The following is a 22869-nucleotide window of genomic DNA, read 5'->3' as shown; positions in this document are numbered from 1 at the left end:
GTCAACTGTTTGTCTAGTTGGTGCAAATTCATAATGAGTAATCCCTCTGATATCAGAAAAGGTTAGCAACGTCATCGTAACAAGTTCGCGAACTTAATTGTCAGACCTTGTATGTCCTGTGTGTTGTGCACCTCTTTGTAACCCAAGGGTGCTATAGTAAACTGGTATCATATTTGGAAGTGAAAATGTCGTGAAATCTGATAGTAAACTAAAGGAAAATATTTAAAAATGTAAATAAATATAGTGTGATTACTTTGTATCTAGAGTAGTGGTTCTCTAAGTAAGATATCCAAACCATCACAATTAGCATCCCTGGAACTAATTGGAAACTCTGGGGGTAGGTGTGGCCCAGCAGTCTGTGTTTTGACCAGCTCTCCAGAGGATTCTGATTGCGCTCAAGTCTGAAAACCACTGAACCAGAGCACTAGTACTTAAGGGCCAGCATGATCAGCCTCACCTTGAGAGCTTGTTAGGAATGCAAATTCTTGGACCCCACTCTAAGTCTATTAAATCAGAATCTTTGGGAGTGAGGCCAAGAAAATTGCTTTAACAAGATCTCTGTGTGATTCTTATTCATGTCAAAATGGGAATCATTGTTGGAACCATTGGTTCTCAGCTTGATTGCATATTTGAGTCACTTGGGGATACCTTTTAACTATTCCAGGCCCAGGTCACATAACAGGCCAGTTAAACTCAGAGTCTGTGGAGGTGGGACCCAGGCATCGGTTGTATTAAAAGTAGCCAAGGTTGAGACTGTGGGGACAGAGCCAGGAGTGCAGTTTCCAGGCTCTTGGCCTCACATGGAAAGGTGCTGGCTCAGGTAGTAAATGGCCATCAGCTGTGACTGGATGGCCATCAGCTGTGGCTAGTTGACTGTCAGCTGTAACCAGTGAGCCATTGGCCACTAATATAATTGCCGTGGCTACGCTAGCAGTAAATGGGGGCTAGTAAGATGGTAGCTGAGCTAGCAAGCGGCGCAGTGAGGGTTGTGGATCGCGTGGCTCCTGCTTCCTGTGTCTCCAACCCAGCCGCCAGCGAGAATATAGTGGTATGACTCCCCTATCTATGGCTCCATGGGTGTTCCTTTCTGGCCTCACCATGTCCTGTGTTCTTATGTGGGGAGCAAGACCAGAGACCCCGCCTGACACCCCGCGTGACAGAGACACATGAATCTAGAATTAAAAGGATTTAGATGTTTGAGAGTATGTCAAGATGGTGGTCAAACTGCAAGAGTTTGAAGAACCACTACCTCCACCAAAAGGAAAATGTAAGTCAGATATTCTGGCCCGTACTGTACTTTGATTTCACCTTCAGTATTCTTGACTTGAGTTATTTTGAGTATGTATAGTAGTATTGTTATGAGTCTTATTACTAATTTATCATGTTAAAATTTGACTTTCAATTAAGTGGATCTAAACTTCTCTTCCTGGCCTCCAGAGCTCTTTTCTATCTGGCCCAACTTGAACATTTTCAAAAAGTTTGTTCACACCTTGCTTCCTGGCCCTGAGGGGTGCTGCTGATTTTCTTCACGCTAGAAGTGCACATTATCACTGTGGGGGCAGAGCCCCAGAAAGCAGTTTCCAGGCTCTCGGCCTCACATAGACAGGTGCTGGCTCAGGTAGTAAATGGCCAACTGTGATTGCATGGCCATCAGCTGTGGCTAGTTGGCTGTCAGCTGTAACCAGTGAGCCATTGGCCACTAATATAACTGCTGTGGCTACGCTAGAGAGAGAGAAGAGAGGAAGAACGGGGGCTAGCAAGAAGATGGCGGCTGGGCTGGCAAGTGTGGATGGTGGTTTGCGGACAGTGTGGATCCAGCCTCCAGTGAGAGTATAGTGCCGCTAGAGAGAATATAGTGGTATGACTCCCCTACCTATGGCTCCGTGGGTGTTCCTTTTTGGCCTCACCATATCCTGCGTTCTTGTATGGGGAGCGGGAGCAGAGACCCCGCAGGCCGCCCCGCACGACAAATGGCGCAGCAAGCAGGGTCTCCCGCATGACAATCACACCATGAACCTTTCCTTCAGGGAGTCCCTTCCCCTCAATAATATCCCTGGCCCCCTCCTCATTTAGGGAGCGCCTACTCCTACCTGAAGGCAGTGGTTCTCAGCCTTGATTACACAATGGGTTATGTGGAGAGCTTGGAAAATTACTGATACCTGAATCCCATTTTCAGAAGTTCTCCTGTTCCGTGATAAAGCCAGAGTGTAAGGGATTTTTAAAAAGTCCCTCAGTGTGATTTTTTTAATGGGCAATGAGTGTGAGAACCACTGCTTTATGGGCAAGCTCGAACTCTACCACCTTCAAAAACTGTTCATTCTTTCCAGCTTTCATAAATTGCCCCCAACTCTGAATCCCTGTTGTAAATAGTGGGTGGCCATCCAGTTTAGCAACCAATGTATCCTTTTTGTTTCCATTTGCTAATCATTTCCATGTATTCATTTGTAATCACAATCTGAATTCCTTAAGAGTTGAGGCCTTGTTACATTCTTTTATCCCAGGTAGTAACTAATAGAGTGATTTAATAATAAGGATTGTTCATGGCTTGACTGTTAAATATGAGTTGATGCCTGGGATTAAAATGCCGTAGAAGTGGAAGAGATCTAAGAAATCACCCAGGTGGCTACATATATTACAATAATAGCTACTGTTTACTGAATACTTGTATTCAGATTCTGATTGGCGTTTAATCATCACATCAGTCCTGAGAGGTAGAAAGTGGGGGTCGTCCTTGCTTAGGATATGGGAAAATTGTGCTACAGAGAGCAACTTGTTTAAAGTGGAAGTATGTGGCACCCAAAAGGGGCACAGTTCTGGGATTAAAACGGATCTGTTATAATTGTACTAAAAGGTCTATATTTCCTTATAACTTTGATTGGGATGAGGCCCAAAGGGTCAATTTCTAATGTTCAAATTCCTGGATATGTATAGTTATCTTAAAAATACTAAACAAAATTGAAATTACGTATCCTCCACCTAACGTATTAGCTAAATTAGTCTGTTTTTAAGGGAAAAGAGTCCTTTGTGGAGTTCTTTGTGGAGCCCTTTGTGGAAAATAATATGGCACTTTATTTTTATTGAAGTTATGTAACATGATAATATTCAATGACCAATTTGGAAAAGGGAGATAAAGCTTCTCAACTAAATACAAATGAGTTTACAGTTTAACTGCTTTTTATTTTATAATAATTAACATGAGCTCTAAAAATATCAAAACTTCATTAGGAAGCACTTTATAAAATAGAAAGGCTGATCTGCAGTATGATTTCCATGTAGATTAAATTGAACTTGTAAATGATTTTATAAAATACAGAAACCAAGATATTCAAATTAGATGTCAGAATAAATTGTGTTCAAACAAATACCTATTGAGAACTGAATTTATTCTTTTTCTTGTGATTTCTTGTCTATCTCTTCAGAAACAAAATGTCCTCAGTCTGATTTGTTTCCAGTTTAACATTCTTAAGACAATGTAAATATGGCAACTTCCAATCCTCTTTTTCTGTTTATCTCACCACTATTCTTATCTAGACATTATCAGTCTCTTATCTTTTCTGCATTTCATAGGCACCAGGATCCAGAATAATTGGGTGAGCTTGAGACAATAGCAAAAGTGACATTTTCACAGTGCAGGCAACAATCATTCATTTAATGAATATTCATTTGCCATCAACTATGAGCAAAATACTATCTAGGCAATGCAGGGTATACAAAAATGTATTAATATGGCTTATACCCTCTAAGAGCCTACACTTATTAGACAAGATAAAGCACATGCATAAACAACTATACTGTAGGATAGGAAACAAAGGCCCTAGAATGTACAGTTTAAGTGCTATTTGAGTTTATAAAAATAGATTCAATTTTTGTTAGCTAAATCAAGGAAGACTTCCTGGAGAAACCGGCATTTGAGCACACACGTGAAGTACCAGTCGGATCAAGCCAACGTTGAGGTGGAATGAGTGGTATTCCACACTGAAAAAGATACACTCAGGGTAAATGTGAAGAGCAGTGGGAAAACCAACCAGTGGCAACAGGCCTAATTTACAATGCCTGACTGCCTGTGACACTTTATAAATATGGTGACGATAGTTAGTTTGCTCAGAACGATACCAGTTTACACTTGTCTTCCCTATGTAATAATTTATTGTGCCATTTTCACTCTCAAAAGTGCCCTGGTCTGCATGATATATTTAATGATCACTCTATTTCTAAGGGAACTGCCCTGTGTCCAGTTCCTGTAAAAGAATGGGCTCAGGTCCCACATAACTCTGCTCTCCCCTTGGCTAATGAGACCCAGGAATTGGCATCAAAAGATAAGTTGCACAGTGATAGATAGTTAATGAACTTATTGTGGTGATCACATCGCAAGGTATATAAATGTGGACTCACTATGTTGTACTCCTGAAACTAATACAATACTGTATGCCAACTATACTTAAATATTTTCTTTTAAAAAAGAAATAAGTTGCCTAATTAGATTTCTTTTTGTCAAAATGAAAAACCCAAAAACCTCACAACAGGTACAGAAGCTATATAGCTTCCATTACATGACATAGTATAGCCATGAAAGCTATATTCAGATCAGAATTATGAGGAAACAGAAACTGAATATGCTGTAGCAGCCAAATAGTTGCAGAACCAAATGAGACCGACACCTAGGAAGTAGCGGGGGTGCAATAATGGAAGAGAGCTGCAGTGAAATTGCCTGAACTCCTACTGGTAAGATTCCTACTGATGCCTTGAATCCAGGACTACCTCCATCTCCAGTCTCTGTGATGGCCAGCCTTACAGCTGCTGTTACTGAGGTCCCCGGAGATTCCTCGTGTTTCATCTGAAATCTTAATAATCCTTTCCATTTTTCTATCCGTCTATAGCTCAAGTAAGCACTGGGGTCCATGTTGCTTATGAAAGAGGTAGGAAAGGGGTGAAGACAGAGGGTCCAATTAACAGGATATTGTGATATTTCAGGGAAGAGGCAGTAGTAGTGCAGACTACTGTCTGAGGAATGGGAATGGAAAGGAGAGAAGTTGAATGTATGAGACTTGGCAACTGATTAGATGGGAGGGGTAAGGTGAAGTAGGAAACCAAAAATGATTGCAAATATTTTCATTTTGATTTTTTTCATGTTAGAAGACAGTAGTGCCATGAAGAAAAAAAAATAGTTCCAAACCAAATAAACAGCAATAATCAAGGAAACTGTTAACAGTTCCAAGAAGGGAGATTAATAGAGACAATTAGTTCCATAGAGGATGAAAGACCTGAGAAGCCAAACAAGAAATGATAAAACGACCTAGAAATGAGCAATAACGAGAAGCTGTTCCCACTTCCACGCCTGAGAGTTTAAGCACCAGGTGATGCTACTAGATATCATGAGTCAAAATCATCAGGTGGGAGTTAAAATCAGGTGGGAACTTTCTGGCTGGAGCTGCAGAAACAGGAGGATGTGTCCAGCAGGAAGCTAGGAAGCTGGAACACCAGAGGAGATTCAGGCACTGCCAGAATATACCCTCCAGAGCAGGGAACAGAAATGCCCTGAATTCTCCCTTTTTGCTGCCATTTAGTTCCCTCAGTAGTCCCCCATATTTTCCAAATCCATCGAGAAGTTATTTGGCAAATGAGTCTGGGAAATGTAGTTTGTAGTGAAATGGATCTTAAGGGACATAGGTAATGACTGGTACAACAGCTGAGCTCTGTGAGCAGGAGTGGAAAGCAGGAATAATATAGTTTTTTGTCTCTAATGGTTTGAACACAAAGACGCAAAAGAAAAAAAAAAATGTTTGCTCAATGAGCCATTCTGACTGGCCCTGTAGGCAGCTGTTCTATGAGTAAGATTTTTAGACCAAACAGTTACTTCAAATGTCACTGTCATGTAGTCATAACAGAAATACCAGACAGGAATTAATATTGACTTGATCTGTCACAGTCATCAACTGTTTTAAACCGATGATCTTCCATGTAAATGTCTGTGAAACTGCCAGCCGCGTTAGGATTAATTGTGTAAATGAGTGTAATGGATTCCCCCACTAAGATTCAGAAGATTGCCAAGCAACCAGTGTCTGTGTAAGAATGGTGATTCTCTATTCACTACATTTCTTGGACTGATAACCCAGTTAAATTTCCTATGTTGCCAGCATATACAAAACCAGACTGCATTTATTTACTTGTTTGTAGAACTATCATTCATTGAGTACCTATTGCCAGACAAAATACAGAGACTATAACTATGAATAAGATAGGTCTTGTACTCCAAAGAGCTCTTGGGGTTGGGGTGTACAAATAAGTGAGCAATTATTATAATCCATTGGGGTAATATCATGGTGGTAACCACTGGGTGATAGCTAAATGTGTGGAAGAGGCAACCAAGTCTAATTTGAAGGAATCAGACTCTTTTCAAGGATATAGCATCTATCTAAGTTAGAATAGCTGTCAAATAACATGGATTTCTGGGAGGGAAGTATTTCAAGCCACGATAGTGGTGATGCAGTGACCCAGAGCGCTTGAATTGTTTGGATGACTTCAAGTGTTTCAGATATAGGGGAGACAGAACAGACCCAAGTAAGCACAGGCCAGATAACAACGATCTGAATAGGGGTATGTTGCTAAATGTTTAACAACTAGTTCTTTGGAGAGAGGGTCTGTTTTGTAGCATCTGCCAATTTTGTGGCACAAATACTCCAGCTTGGCCAATGTTTAGCTACCAATGTCATGTCATTGACTGTGGAGTTGGGAGGAGATGGGCAGTAGCATAGCATTATATAGTTATTTCCATTGTAGATACAATAGATAAAATGTTCAAATTATATCTTCACTGTACCAAAAACTTACAATATTTATTCCTTCACTTATCTATCCATTCACTTATTAATTTAAAAAGTATTTTGAGCCCCTGTGTGCCAGGCATGGTTCTAGTTGCTGGGAGTACACCATAGGAAAAAGGGGAAAAACATCTTTGTCCTTCTGAGCTAAAGTAAACATTATTATTGTGCCCATTTTACAGCCTGAGAAACTGAGGCAAGTGGAGATTAAGTAACGTGGTTAAGATCACACCATTAGTGTGTGGAGGAACCAAAAGAGGAAAGCAGCCCCCTAATTCTAATCCAGTGGGTCATTTCCACTATTTCACACTACCTACACAGTTGAGCTGGATTTTATTCGAGGTTCTCTATTTTTATCTTCATGTGGTTGGATAAGTAAAATAAATTTCTGTGACCTTTCAAATAAATTTAGGTCATTTTTCTTGGAAGCTTATCTGGTGTGAACTTTAAAATACTGCAATTAATAATGATTATAATATCCTAGAACTGTGTAGTAACTTCTTTCCAAGAACTCCTAGGAGCCTAAATGTATTAAACTAAGTTCTTCACGTGAGTTAGATATCATCTAAGAGTACGACGGACTTTTAAAATTGCATTAATTGCATTAACGCTTTCAAGCCCATAGAGTTTGTGGTATTTTTCTCCCAAAGAAATATATTAATTTATTGCAATCCTCTCTAAAGAATAAATAACTCATTTTCATTGACTATGTAGTCAACAGAAATACTTCAGTCATGAAGGAACTTTAAAAAAATATATAATCTGTAAATTTAAACATATGCATAGGTTCCGGTGATTTAAAAATGTGTATTGCTTCTTTGCTCTGCGTCTCGTAAAAGAAAATTATAATGAAGTCGTGTGCTACAAAAAAGACTATAATGGAGGCACTTAAAAAACCATATATTTGGAGAACTACTTGTTTGCTAGAGATTCCCGGCCCCCCTACCCCCGCTATAATAGCAGCCAAAACTTTGACTAACTTGTCTTACTCTTCTTCTCCAGACAGACACTTTTGACCCCTTCTTATTTATGCCTTTCTAGCCGTGTGCAATCTTGTCACTATCTCTTCCTTCCACTCATTATTTTCTACTTCTATTGTTTCTATCTGTATCTACGAATTTATCCCCTGGTACTTGATTATTAGATTAGTTAACCTCCCATCTCCCTCTTTCCAATTTCACTACACCACTATTTTATTAACCTTCCTAAGATTTATGAGTTACCAGCCCCCAAAATATCCATGGCTTTCTGGTCCTCCCATACTCAAGTTCATCCACACGTTCTAATTTTCACATTCTGCGTTCAAGCAACTTTCCTACTTCTAATTTCTTCGGAGAGCCACCATCTTCATGCTTCCATGCTAAAAATCCTCTTGCCTCTTCTGCCACATAGATTACAATACCTTGCCTCTCTTTTAATTCTCCAAGTTCAGCTCAAAGCATCGCTCTTCTGTGAAATCTTCTCTGAGTTTTCCCCCCTCCTACCCCCTGGATTGCTTACTTTTTATCCATTACTTTTGGGACTCAATGAAATCTGCAGTTTTAAAAATTGTATACTTTTGTTTCTTATTCATACCCAAACTTTCAAGTCTATTCATCTTGATATACAACTACATTGTGAGATCCTTTATGTCACAGAGGAGAGCACAGTTTAAATTTACACAGTCTGTGTTAGTTCAAGTTATTTCACCCCTGTAAGCCTCAAGTGCCTCATCTGTAAAATAGAATACTACTATTTACCTTACAGAATTGTTGTTGGAATTAAATAAAGATATGTAGGAAAAAGAATTCACCATGTTTGGCACATACTACCATGTAAGTACTTAGTATATGCTAGTTTTTATTCTCGTTCTCTTCAAAGCTCCACAATTCTATATTCATTTTAATCTCTTTACAGCCTTTATAAAAATGCATCTAATTTCAACTTCCGTCACCTACTCTTATTTCTAATCACCCTCGGTGAGAAGGGAATGACCTTGAGGAGAGAATGTCTGTGCTCACATTCTTCTCAGAGGTTCAAGCTGCCCTGCTTACTCAAGGTGGCTCTTTGCTCAAGTCTACCATGCCCTTACGAGGTCTGACACTTAAGTTCATGAACATATCCTAGGAAAAGTGCTACGTACTTCATTGCTGAATATCACTATGGTCACGTTTGAAGTACTCCCCTTGGGAAGCTGTGCACTGACGCCAGCGTCTAGTCCACCCTTCAGAGCAATTTTGGAACTTTTTTTCTGAAATGGCCATCAGAGCTATCGTAGTATTACCCTTGATGTCCTGAATGTTATCAAAATGTCTTCCTTTCAATATTTTCTTTACCTTCGGGTATAGAAAGAAGTCACTGGGGGCCAGATCAGGTGAGTAGGGAGGGTGTTCCAATACAGTGATTTGTTTACTGGCTAAAAACTCCCTCACAGACAGGGCCTGTGAACTGGTGCATTGTCGTGATGCAAGAGCCATGAATTGTTGGCGAAAAGTTCAGGTTGTCTAACTTTTTCACACAGCCTTTTCAGCACTTCCAGATAGTAAACTTGGTTAACTGTTTGTCCAGTCTATACAAATTCATAATGAATAATCCCTCTGATATCAAAAAAGGTTAGCAACATCGTTGCAACAAATTTGTGAACTTAATTGTCAGACCTCATAGGTGCTCAAATGGGCAGGGGAAAATGGTTCTGAGCAGTACCAAGAGCCTACCTCCAAATTTTTACATGCAAAGATAATTTTACATTTGTTCTCAGTGAGTCCTGTCTTACATATACCTCAAAATATCATTATATTAGACAACAAATAAGAGAAAAAAATCTTCAATAGTCTTCATCTTTTAGCTAACATAAACTTTCTCCATTTTTATCATTCAAGCAAATTAAAGACTTTACCAGTAACCAGATATTGAGGGAGTTTGTTTTTATTTTTAAAAATTGAGGTTCACAATGTTAGAACTTCAAAAGTTTTTGTGAGCTATAATGGGTGACAGGACAGTCACTGGGAAATGGCTTAAAAAGCTATTTCATCCTGCCCCTGGTTCTGCCATGTCTTCTGTCTGAAATCTTTACCGTTAGTCAATCTGTGGACTTCAAGTCTACCAGGTTTTGGAATCCTTTGCTAAAATTCGCATATACCTGGGTGGTGAATGCATGCTGAAAATAAACTGTTTAAATACTTGGCAATTTAGGATAACTACCATACTCCCTGTTATTAGTTTCCTAGGGCCACTGTTAGTAGATTACAACAAACTGGATAGCTTAACAGAAATTTATTCTTTTATAGTTCTGAAGGCTAGGAATCTCGAATCAAGGTCAACCGGCTCTTTGAAGGGCCTAAGAAAAAATCCTTTCTTACTGCTTCCATCTTTTAGTGGCCTGAGGCATTCCTTGGCTTGTGGCAGCATAACTCCAATTTCTTTCTCCCTTTTCATGTTCCCATCTTCTTTGTGTGTCTCCCATGTCTTCTCTTCTTATAAGGACACCAGTCATTGGATTTAGGGATGATTCCGTCTCTAAAACCATAACTAATTATATCTGCAAAGACCTTTTTTTTCTAAATAAAGTAACATTCCAGCATTCCAGGTAGATGTAAAGTTTTGGGGGAACTATGTAACCTACTGTACCCCCCTTAACAATTCTGGAGAATGGAGCAATGAAGACTTCAGATAAATTAAGGAGAATTCACATTTATAGATTACTAAAAATTTTTACCACAAACTCTTACAAAAGGCCCTATAAAACATGCATTTGCTTGATTAAAACTACAAATCTGGCATTCGTTTTTGTGTTCATTATTATTTTTAGACTTAGAAGAACCATTTTATATAAAATAGAATATATAACAACACATCTTAGTTTCCCAGCATTTGTTTTGTTATTTCCTTGTCTCCATACTACTTAATATATGTTTGAGAGGAAATCATTTAGACCAAAATTCACACGGGTAGTACCATCCTGACAGCTTCAGGAAATAACCAGGGAAACAAAATTCTCTCAGAAAAAGTTCCCTCACACAAAATATTGCAAAGTTGATTCCAGATATATATTTGTTAGGAGATGGCAAGGAAGAACAGATACTATTACATAGATACGCTGCCTTTAAAATAAGATCTTTCAGCACTGGGCTTGTTTATCTCTGGAAAACTTATCCAGGACTCGTGCTTTCACTGAAAATCCCCTTCCCCACCAAGGTTTATCAGAAGATTTAAGTAATCGGAATCTTAAGAATGTTTCTAAGTCTGCACATCTACCATTTCATTAAAGTAGACAAGACAGTGTCATGCTTGTTAGTAAATTATCTAGAGTACCATGTATGTGGGTATTTTATTTGATACTATTTAACAGTATTACATATTATGTAAAATGGAGAAATTAGTCACAAAGTTTGACAATATTTCACATCAAGTAACATTTCCATTAAAATGCCCTGTTATTGATATAGAACAATGATGTTTGATGTTATAAAAAGTAAAAGGTGCTATTATAATATTCCTAATTTCTAATCTTGACCCAGCTCTTTCATCCATCCTCCCCAACTCTGTCACCAACCGGTGAGCAGTCCTTGGTGGTTAGAGAATGTTTCCTTGAATATGTGGTGTCGATATTTCTTCACGTTTCAGGACAACGAGAGCGGTGCTAAATCCGAGCCTATTGTTCAGTTCTCCATCCTCATTATCCTCAGAACACATGTATCCCAAGAAGGAACCCATCAAGACCAGAGGCAATACATATAATTTCTGTAGAGTACAGTATTTAAAATGAAAATGCTTTTGGCCTGTGTGGTCTCAGTGGGTGCGAGGCGAAATTCAGGATGCTAGCTCATCTCATACTGAGTTTAATAAAGGGTGTCCTATAAAAAGCTAATTTCTTGCTGCTAAACTGCTTTTTAAGTAATGCTAGCTGTTGCAAGAGACCCTTTCATAGCACCGACTCTGGAAGCCATGTTTGAAAGGCTAGATATACCTTGTGCGATAAGGTAGGATCCAGGTGGAATTCTTCTCCTTACGGGATGACAATGTATATAACTAATATTGTCCTTTGAGACTAGTTTGCATGCAGTTGCTGGTACGGCACTGTTCAGCAGCCTGCTGCAGATAAGAATGAGTGATGATGCCCTAGATTTTAATGGAACTTTTAGAGTGCATGCAGCAGTGGGGTGCAGTCTTCAGCAAAGAAAAACGAGCTGACTCGCAGGCATGAGAGGTCATCAAGAAAGATAAAGAAATAGGACACCCACTCTAGGCTAGGCAGGCCTTTTTAGAGGATATTATGGAAATGAGCAAGAACCAATTTAATTTTTATAATGCCATTCCATTTAACTTTAAAATACAAGGTCAAGGTACTGTGTTTTTCATAATGATTAAAGATTTGGAACACTCTTTCTGTTGAACTCTGCTGCATTTGTTTGGCAGAAAAGCAATGTGACAAGGAATAAAACTGGGATCAGCAAACAACAGAAGCATGTTCTGTAACTGTCCAACACAGGTTTAAAATGAAAAGAAAAAAAAATCATCTGATGACACATTCATCCTAAACCTGGCAGAAGGATTTCTTTTCCTAAGGTCCTATTCTTTAAGGTTAGTTTGATCCCAGGATTGTAACGTATCTTTAAAAAAAATGCATGAATAAAATCCATTGAGAACCATATATCCATGGATACAAACAGCAGTCTTTCTTATGGCTGGAAGTTTCTTTTAACCCATCTTCTGGTAAACTACCATATTTTGCCATGTATAATGCACACTTTTTTGCCCCAATTTGTGAGGGAAAAATAAGGAGCATTATACATGGATAGTATTGATTCCATTTTCCTGAAAGTTTGGTCCAAAAACATGGGTGCACATTATACACAGGAGTGCATTGTACACAGCCAAATATGGTATTTACCCTCAAATGTATTGAGAGAGATATGGAAACTCTAAAACTAGTGTAGTTTTTATCTGGTTGGTTTTGTCACAATTTCACACCACTAATTCTCAACAGGTAATATCTCTGATGTATGTGGTCAATATACTTTAGGACTAAAAACAAAAGTACTTTAAGCATATGTGTTTTTAGGTAGTGTTTCTAGATGTAAAGAAGGGGTAACTGTGATATAGTGCCTAGGATTGAGAACTTGAAGTCAAAATATCTTTTCCACAAAGTAGCCGCGTGATCTTATGTTACTTAACGTACTGAATCTTAGTTTGTTGAACTTTCTTTATAGAATGGGAGTGCCTACTTATATCTCAAGATTATTGCCAGAATTAAATGAAACAATAAGAAATGTATGCACTGAAAAGTTTATGAAATTATACGAGTTCAAAGAACTATCGTTATTTTTTTCTCTCTAGAATTTTGACCTTACTTTTCTTAGAGAGTAGCTAAATCTAAAAAACTAACCCCCAAGCAGCATTTGGCTTTAAGACAACTATGCTCATATCTTTACATGAAATAGTGTGCAGAAACTCATAGACACAGACAATAGTTTAGTGGTTGCCAGAGGGTAAGGGGGGTGGGAGATGAGGGTAAGGGGGCTCGAATATATGGTGATGGAAGGAGAACTGACTCTGGGTGATGAACACACAATGGGATTTATAGATGATGTAATACAGAATTGTACACCTGAAATCTATGTAATTTTACTAACAATTGTAACCCCAATAAATTTAATAAAATTAAAAAAAAAAAAGAAATTGTGTGTGTGTGTGTGTGTGTGTGTGTGTGTGTGTGTGTATAAAAGTTTTTCAAATACTCTGTATTTTTAAAGACTTAGTGTGGGCAGAAGGGATTTTATCAGCTATGCTAAAGGGAAAAAGTCTGAGGAAATAAAGAACTGAGTTGATAGAAAGATAGAAATATAAAACTTCAAAATGTAAACAAATGTGATGTCAATTGATGGCATATTTTTTTCTCACAAAATTGTTTAGATAAGTTAAAAATTGTTTACGTAAGCAAGATAGATATCCTCAATGCTGTGTGTCTTCCAAGTCTAAGATGCACCATTATTCATTCAGCAATTATTGCCCAGTTATTAAAAAAACAACCCAAAAAACACTGAGATAAATCTTGAGAAGGAGCTACGAAGATTCTTTGAAAACCATGTCTGGAACAGGCAAGGTAAAGCCTTACTTTTAAAAGCTCATCTTTTCCAGCACCATCCCTTAGAACATTAAAATCATTTGCCAAAATCCTTACTCTGTGGTGTTTATCAGCCTGGGGTTCTAAAATTGTTGAAACACTTTATGATTCCACAATGTTACTTAGTAATATAACAAACAGTAGCTTTGGAGATGGAAGAGGTATTAGGTGTCATGTACTTCAACCATTTCACCTAATAGACAAAGACCTTGAGTTCCCTTTCTTAAATTCATTTATCTGGTTGAAAATACATAATAGCAGAGCTAAATCAAGAACCTCTTGGGGTTAGTTTTTGTTGATGCATGACTTTGTTTGCGAATTAAAAACAGTCCTTCTTAGCTCAATTAAATTGAAATTTTGCTTTGCTCTGGTGGGAAAAGCACAACTACAAAAATAGACTTCCAAACTATGGGTCACAACTAGTTAAAGAATTTCTGTAAAACTAAAGTGACACTTTCTATAGAGCCAGAAAGTCTTGATGAAGAGGATACAAAATGTCTTGGGGCTTACCATAAATATGGAGAAGGCTCTATATGAATAAACCAGTTACAAGAGAGCAAATTTTAATAGAATAAGAACAATAATATTACTAATAGTAAAATTCTCACTTATTAATTGCATGTTGTGGGCATAGGGGCTAGATACTTTGTATCTGCTTTCTCATTCCATCCTCACTTTAAATCACATATACAACAGATTACCTCTTCAAGTGGTCAATGAACGGAAGGGAAATGCATGGGCAAACTAAATTAGGTGTATTGTGTCCACCATGTGAACTGTTGCTGTCTACAGGACTAGGGCTCAGTTCTTCATGGAAGACAAACAGAGTTGTCATCATAAATAAATGAATGAATGAATGAATGAATGAATGAATGAATGAATGGTCTCAAGGCCCCAGACATCATACCTGCACTACTTATAGACTAGAATGAGAGATTATGGAACACAAGCTCTCATGATGGCTTTAACAAACTGGAACATTTTTTTTTTTTTTTTTTTGAGTTGGAAAAATTGAACTAACTGGTGAATTTCCACTGCTAGATGTAAAGGTAGTCATATGTTATCTTCTGTAACCTTGGTGAGGGAAAAATCAGTGTTTCTTCTAGCCCTAGAAGGTAGAGGACCAGGAAGGGCTGCTTTCTTTTGGGAAGAGATTCAAGCCCCTCAATGCCCTTTTCATAATTGACTCGATATTACCAAGAAAAGTAGATGGGATTGTTTTTACAGACCCTTCTAAGGGTAATTTATTCTGATGAGCAGAGACATAGTTTTTAGTGCATAAAGTGTTCCCTTTGCACCCTTTGTGATAAACCTCACCACAGAGAACAAACATGAAGTAATGAGATTGCATGAAAAGACACCAGAGAGGAAACAGTGACTGGCATTTATTAAAGTAAAAGAACAGTGTCAACAGATGTGCTTTGCATTCTGCTCTGAAGATTAACAAGCAGGGTCAGAGTTCAACCATCATGGTGGGCAGGAGGATATTCTAATGGAATTCCCCAATCAAGGTCCTGCTGTACCCAGAAAAGAACAGCTTGCAGAAATCTCATCTTTCCCTGTACATGCCAAACCGCTTTCCGTATTCTTTCACAAGGTTTAGTTTCCAGGGAATGAGATCAAGAAATCATGATCTCCATTCCTAATTAACCCTCAGAATTGCTCAGAATGGTATGTGTATGACCGTCTTCATTTTTGTGCTGTGTGGAAATGGGAACTGATCACACGTGATATTTTCTTCAAGCCACTGGTTTAGATTCATAAACTATCCATGAAACCATTTCAGACTAGTATAGCTGTGTCTTTATACATCACGAATAAGTACTCAAATAGTGGATTAAATCAACAGAATGGATTTTTTTTCCTCTGATGATTTCAAAAATATCATCTAAGAAAGCTTATTGAAGCTGTCACTGTTCTCTCTGAATCTTTTTGTGCCAGGAGGAACAGATGGCAAAATAAAAAATGATTAGAGAGTCAATGGGGTGGGGGTGAGAATGGGGGGCCTGCCCGGGGAGACCTGCTAGAGCAGTCTTCCCTGAGCAGTACGTTAACCCATGACAGTTTCAGAAATCTGTACCCCTAAGTTGCTTGACATCCTGATACATGCCTAATGTTTCCTACTCTGATTTTCAAATATATCTGAGTGTTGTTTTTTCAACAGTGTTCTCTAGTCTGTTCACTCCCAAACTCAAGGATCACATTTTAAAATGCAAAGGATAGCACCCTTTCCTCCCCCCTTTCCAATTTGTTTTTGTTTAATTAAGGTATGATTTACATGCAATATAAGTCACCCTTTTTAGGTGTGCAATTTGACAAGCATATGTAGTCATTGTCACCACTGCCACAATCAAAATAGAGAATAGAGAATATTTTCATCACCTCAGACAGTTTCCTTATACCTCCATTGCCGTCAGACCACTCTCCACCCAGCCCCTGGCAAACAATGATATGTTAAAAGCATGTTTAATCCATGGCAGTATCAGTGGCAGTGGTCGTAACAGCAAGATCTATTTTTTGGCTATCTCGGTTTTTGAGCATGTACGTGACAGTCTGTTTTTAATGCATTATGCTATAGCCCCTCCCCTCAAGGGGTAAACTAGTGGAAGAGGCAGACAAACGGGCAGTGTTACATCAGCTCAGTTAATAGAACATTCTGCAGTGTTAGAAATACTCTATAATGTGGCTGTTGAGCACTTGAAATGTGCCTAGTGGGAATGAGGAACTGAATTTTTAACTTTATTTAATTTTAATTAATTTAAATTTATATAGCCACATGTGGCTAGAGGCTAATCTGTGGGAAAGCTCAACTTCAGTGTGATTATTTGTTCGAAAGCAAGAATTGAACCAAGGGCTAAAACTTGAACATCAGGGTTATTGGTGTTACCTTATATATAGTAAACTTATAATAGAAAAAAATTTATTTAAGTAGTAAAAGACCTGAGAAAGTTTTCTTCTCAAGGGAACACACATGGATTCTTAAATTCAAACTATGTAAGAATTGGCCTTTAAGGGTAATTCATGAGAATTTCTTTTGTGTTTCTTATGCTTGTTCTATATATCAATGGCTGATTTTAAGGGGAAAGTTCTAGAACACTGTTTTTATGTGGTTCAGCCTATTATTTGTTCTGATAAAGACATTAGGGATAATTCATCTAAATTATCAGAATAAATTTTGTCTTCATGGTATAGTAATTTACAGTGTTTTGAATGGTCAGTATGTAATAGGTCCACAGTACTATGCAGCTCTGGCTTTCATATTCTACCAATCATGTGTCCAAAAGCCATTTTTATATTTGTTTTTAATTGTGCATGGATACGCAATTGGAAATTACATTCTTGTTATCTGTTCAAAGAGATTTTAATCATCTGGTCATCACGGGATCAAATACCAGTAATGTGAAGAGGTGTCCAACCCGTAAAGTTTATTCAAAATTGTAACTTTCTCAGAAAAAAAAAATCTCATTTTGGATTTTGCATACCATATAATAAATTCCATATACTTGTGGTAAGAATTTGCAACTAATCGGAACTCATTCTAGGGAGGAACCAATTCAAAAGGCTCTGAGTGAAATTCCACTTTAGGCAGTGTTGATATTGAAACCATCATGATAATTCTATTCCATATGATGCTAAGCTATTTCCGAGACATTTTTTATCCATTAGGAGCTCACTTCACCACTGGCCCATTCACTATCACAGTATGTAATATGGAAAACTCTCTGGAGTTCAGAAAGAAACTTCTTAACTGTTTAGCTATAGAGCTTTGCCTGTGCCATTTCCTTCTTTTCCTGGACACAGCAAAAGGGATTGTTTTAAAATTGTCCAAATAGTCTCTAGACGTCCTCTGAAAAGTAGAGCAACGTGATAGTTCTTATATGTTAGAAATGACCAATCATTTACATTAAAATAATTTGGACAGGTTTCCTTTTACATTATTTTTTCTATTTTAAAGCTAATGGCCATTCATTTATTTGAGATGAGCCATATTTAAATGGGTAAATCCACATTCAAATGATATTATTTTGTTTCATTTTTATTCAGTGCTTCCTATTTAAATTACGTGAAAACATTAGATGATATTGCTATTACTTTTAGTGAGGATAAATTTCTCGTGCAAAAGTCTATAATTTTTGTCTGTATATTGGTTAGAGGTAAAAATCACATTGAAGAGGTTGCACATTTCTTTGATGGCCTTATAAATTCCAAGAGATTCAATGCTAAAATTAAGGAATGACTAGGTACTTTAAATGAAAAAGTGTGGAGTCAGCAATTAGTACTAGGGATTGCCTAAAAATATAAACATTAAAGTGTTTTACCGTTGGTTTATTGATGCCTTTGCTTGTACTTCTGTGAATAGACTAGATCATTTTTTCTTTATATCGATAATCATCAGAGTCAATTCTCTGCTTTCAGGCAGGAGATATTTACCAGTAAATCCCCCATGAACAAAGTGAGGAGATAAATTGAGCATGTCTCAAATGTACACATAGTGTCAAAACTGTACAGAAATTTTCTTTGAGGGAGAACTATTGTCCTTTCTACTCATCTTCTGTCAGCATGATGTGACTATGTGCAAAGACAAATAATACTATTTACTAAATACTTTGTTTTGAAAATAAACAGAGATTTCACAGTTCATGCATTGTAGAATTTATAAGTACTCTTTCGTGCCTTTGAGTTTGCCAGTGAAATTTTTATGAAGGCAGAACTTTTCATCTATTTTAATGAAATTGTAAGCCTTCTGTGAATTCTTTTATTAATTTTATTCCAGAGGAAATCTGACCAGGTTAAGGAAATCAGGTCAGGTTAAGACATGATCCCAGTAGGAAAGCTCAGCTACAGACTGTGATTTTAAAATAGGAAAAAAAGATACTGAGTTGTCTTTGTTTCTTCTTTAATCAGCCTTTCTGTTTTTAACGACTATGCAATACTGTTTTTATATCTCCTCCATTCCATCAGAATGTGTTTACAGGTATGCATTTAATTAATGCTTTTCTTGTGATGATATGAAAATTAACTTCATCAGTCAGGCTGTCTGGGATAAAAGCACATAGTCATGTTTTGTAGTTAAGTCTATGTAAATATGCCCACGCATATTGTCAATGCTTACCATTTATTGTGTGAATGAAAAGTAACACAAATATTATTTGTTCTACGAAGGAAGTCCTATATTTTAATCAGATTCTGTCTGTATTTAAATAATGCTAAGGCATCTGGAAGTTTTAAAGTAACAGATTTTTTAAGTGTTTATTTCAAAGCATGGGGAAAATAACTCAGCTAGTTTAGCAAATTTCTTCCTCCTCATTTTGAAGTATTAAAATGTAATTATTGTCACAGACTGATGAACAGTGGTAGACTATATAAACCCTGCATTTGTGCATTGTGGTGCTGGGTTTATTCTCATCCTTTCACAGAACAGAATAGGAGTTCACTTTGGAATCATCTAGACTTCACCGTCCATCTCCTCATGGATATGGTGTGAACGTTAATTAGATGAATTCCATGGAGTCTTTAAGCTCTTTGGAGAAAGATACTCTCTGAATAATTATTCTTAACTCCCATATGCTCTTATGATATAAACTATTCTGCCAGGAAATCCTCTTTGAGGGATTATCGCTTAAAATGAAATTTTCGTTATTAAAAGCAGGAAGAATATACATCCATTGACAGACTAAAATATGCTTTAGGCAACTGCTTTTAAATATGCAGAAATCTTGAACTGTGGAGCCATCCATGCCCGAAAATACTAAGCAGTTCTGAAAATTGGTGGCAAATTTGGCATATTAATCATTGCACTGGGTTGTGATTTAAAACAAAACAAAACAAAAAATGCCATGTGCCCCTTAAAAATAGGTGCACATATATTGATTCTAGAAGTGTATAACTTTAGGCATAAAAACGTACAGAGAGAAATATTTTATGGCTCTGAAATTAAAGTCTGCTTAATTCACTCAATTGACAGCCCTGAGTCTACAAAAAGGTACTTCTCAATCTTAGCCACATGTTGGGAATCACCTAGGAATCTCTAAAAAATGAAAAATAAAAATAATCATGCCTCGGACCCACTTGCAGAAATTCTGATTTCTGGGAATGGGGATTTTTTTTAAAGCTCCCTATAGTGAGCCCAGTGTGCAACCTAGGTGCATGACCTAAAGCAAACCTAAGAGCATGAAAGACCTAACTAACAATCACCTGATCCAACACCCGGATTTTATAGATGAAGACCGTAAGACCCAAGAGGGCCAACTGGCCAGGCCAAGACGGAATACACAAATGATGCAAGAGCCAGTGTACAGAATGGCTGATGGAGTCTAGCCAATGCGACCACTAGAATTATCTTTAGTGTTCATCCAATCCAGGTACTCTTCACAGCAGTACTTGACTGAAATTCTTCTCATCCGATCATTATGAGGGGGAAAATAATTAATTGAAAAGAACTAAACGAACATGTGAAATGGAAGATAAACAGTTTACAAGTTATAAATGGTAAATGTCCTTGGACGTGTACTGTCCTTCCCCTTTGCCCTTGTTATAGATGGCATTGTATTGATGTAGTTAGTGTCCGTTGTTTCTCACTGTTAATCCTCGTTTTGAGACAGTTCATCATTTATTATGCTGGCTCATTATCTACTTCTGCATTCATTTATTCACTCACTCACTAATTTATTCAACCAGTTTTTATTGTTTTGGGTCTGCTGCATGCCTGGAGCTCTATTTGATGCTAAGGATATTGCAGTGAACAAAACACAATCCTGAAATTTAAGGAATCATGCCTTCTAGTCACTGGGTTTTATCACAGCTGATACAAAATCGAATGCCCACTTATATGTCTTTGTTAGCAATTGCTGAAAATTAAGTGCTGGAAATATGAGTTTTAATTCAACTAGAGAAAGTTCCCCAAGTATGTTGTCATTGAACTTGCTGTTTCTATTCCTAATTCCCAATATACAAATCTGTACAATTTAGGGTTTAGAAAGGGTGTGATGTTCCCTGTTATTTGCCTTTTGAATGGTATTAATATTTGGAGTTCATGACTATCCCTTGAAGTTTGGCGTGATGAACACTAAATAAACAACATTTGAAGACTACATTGTTTCTAGAAAATTCTCCCAAACTTTCTACAGTTCTTTTCCCTGTAAATGTTTCCTGACAGTGATTTGAATTATCCAGAGTGAAAAGATGTCAATGAGCCTTGTTTTACAAATTCCTTAAAGTGCTGGTATTTCAGAGATTCATACTTATTGTGTGTTGATTCCATTAGCACTGGCATTCTTGACAAAATTCTAATTCACATTTGTCTTTTTCCAGTTGCTTTTATGCCAGTGTTGTGTTCTTTGACAGGCATAAAATCATGGTCAGTTCATTTTTGTTAAGGAGCTCAGCAATAGTATTTATACAATTTTGAACATAATTTGAAGTTCTTTTTTGTCCTTTATGTTTTTCCGTTTCTCAGCAAGGAAAATTTCGGCAAAAGAAGAAATGGTAATCAAATGCCATGTGTACTACTGGGGGTGTCATTAGTGGCATAGGGAAAAATGGAAAATAGTGCCAAAGATGCATTTAGCAAGTAAATGAGGTCATTAGATTCACCACGGATACCGCTCTTTCTATGAAAGGTAGTTAACACATAAGTGAGAGGTTGTATTGTATCAGTTTGGCTTTAACCTTTAGCTAATGTGAAAATATAGAACTGTGTTGTGGAGTGCACAAAAACGAAAACTCATTTATCTTCATTATCATCAATTAACATTTACCGAGTGACTACCCATGAGAGAAACTTAATTTGCTTTTGAACAGAGCTAGTTATTTGCGCTGTTATTCCTCCTTTGCTCCTCGTTCTCTGCCTCCATTTCTGCCCTCCGTTCAACAAAGAAAAAGATATGCAGCAATTTCTGGTTAGCCAGTGCTGGACTCTTACATTGAAGCTCCAAAGATGTGGTACCAATTATCCGCAGAATGCATAACTTTTCAATTATTGTTTGCATTTTATTTTTTTCTAGAAAAATAGATATTTTTTCTAAATGGTAGAATTTGAAAAAAAAAATGGGAAAGCACACCAAAAACAAATAAAATAAGCTATAATCCCACAAACTTATTGACCCTTTTGTATATTTTCTTTTGTGTTTCTAATGCATTCATTATACTAAGGCATCATTTCAACTGTGAGAGTATTCACTGGCAATTTTCCAATGTCCTTACTCATTTTCCACCCTGTGGACTTATTTTACTACCTTTTTCCCCTCTGCCATAGATGAATAAATAAAGAATTCAATATGTAAATACAAATTTTATAATGCAGACATGTGACTTAGAATTTTAGGAATGACATTTTCTCCCCTGAGTCACAAATGAGTTGAAAAGCATTGTAAGGAAAGATACCGGTGGTATTGCCCACGCTGTTATTAATTCATCATCACTCACAAAAACTACAGAGGGTGCCAAAAAAATGTACACACATTTTAAGGAAGGAAAGTACTGTATGAAAATTGTAATACTCAATATATACCAATAACAAATGATGAATACAAGTCATGTGTATACATTTTTTTGGCACCCCCAGTATTGGGAGTTTTGAGGAAATGTCCGTGATCCTTTTGAATTCTTTAACTTCTCTCGAGTTCGTTTGGAGAACCAGATACAAGAACATTTCCTGATTTGGTATTTTAAAACTATTAGAGAAGTTCCATTGAAGTTTTGTGGGTACGGGATTGCAATGAAGAGATCACCAGGGAGAAATTCATTTCCCTTTCCATGTGTGGTTAATTTAGAGCAGTGAGGTCAGATATAAAGCGAGTGCCTGCTCCTGTGTATCTTGAAATAAAATAGTTTCTGAGGGCTAATGACGCTCTAGTATTGTTGTGCAAATGACTGATGTACAACTTCAAGTCAGTTTTTCTCAAGTTAGTCTGTGCCAGTGGGGATCCCATCTCTGGGGGAGCAGCCCCA

General features: G+C 37.3%; 1 protein-coding gene across 8 annotated transcripts in view; it reads left to right on the top strand.

The window, feature by feature from the left end:
- DMD (dystrophin) overlaps nt 1–22869 on the top strand; it is a 2122179-nt gene that overhangs the window by 1248527 nt on the left and 850783 nt on the right. The gene's annotated exons all lie outside the window — the stretch shown is intronic.

Source organism: Rhinolophus sinicus, chromosome 18 (genome assembly GCF_057876585.1).
Source record: "Rhinolophus sinicus isolate RSI-liver-muscle chromosome 18, RSI-T2T, whole genome shotgun sequence".
Classification (NCBI taxonomy): Eukaryota; Metazoa; Chordata; class Mammalia; order Chiroptera; family Rhinolophidae; genus Rhinolophus; species Rhinolophus sinicus.
The sequence above is the reverse complement of the archived record's forward strand: the minus strand, read 5'-3'. Positions and strand labels throughout refer to the sequence as shown.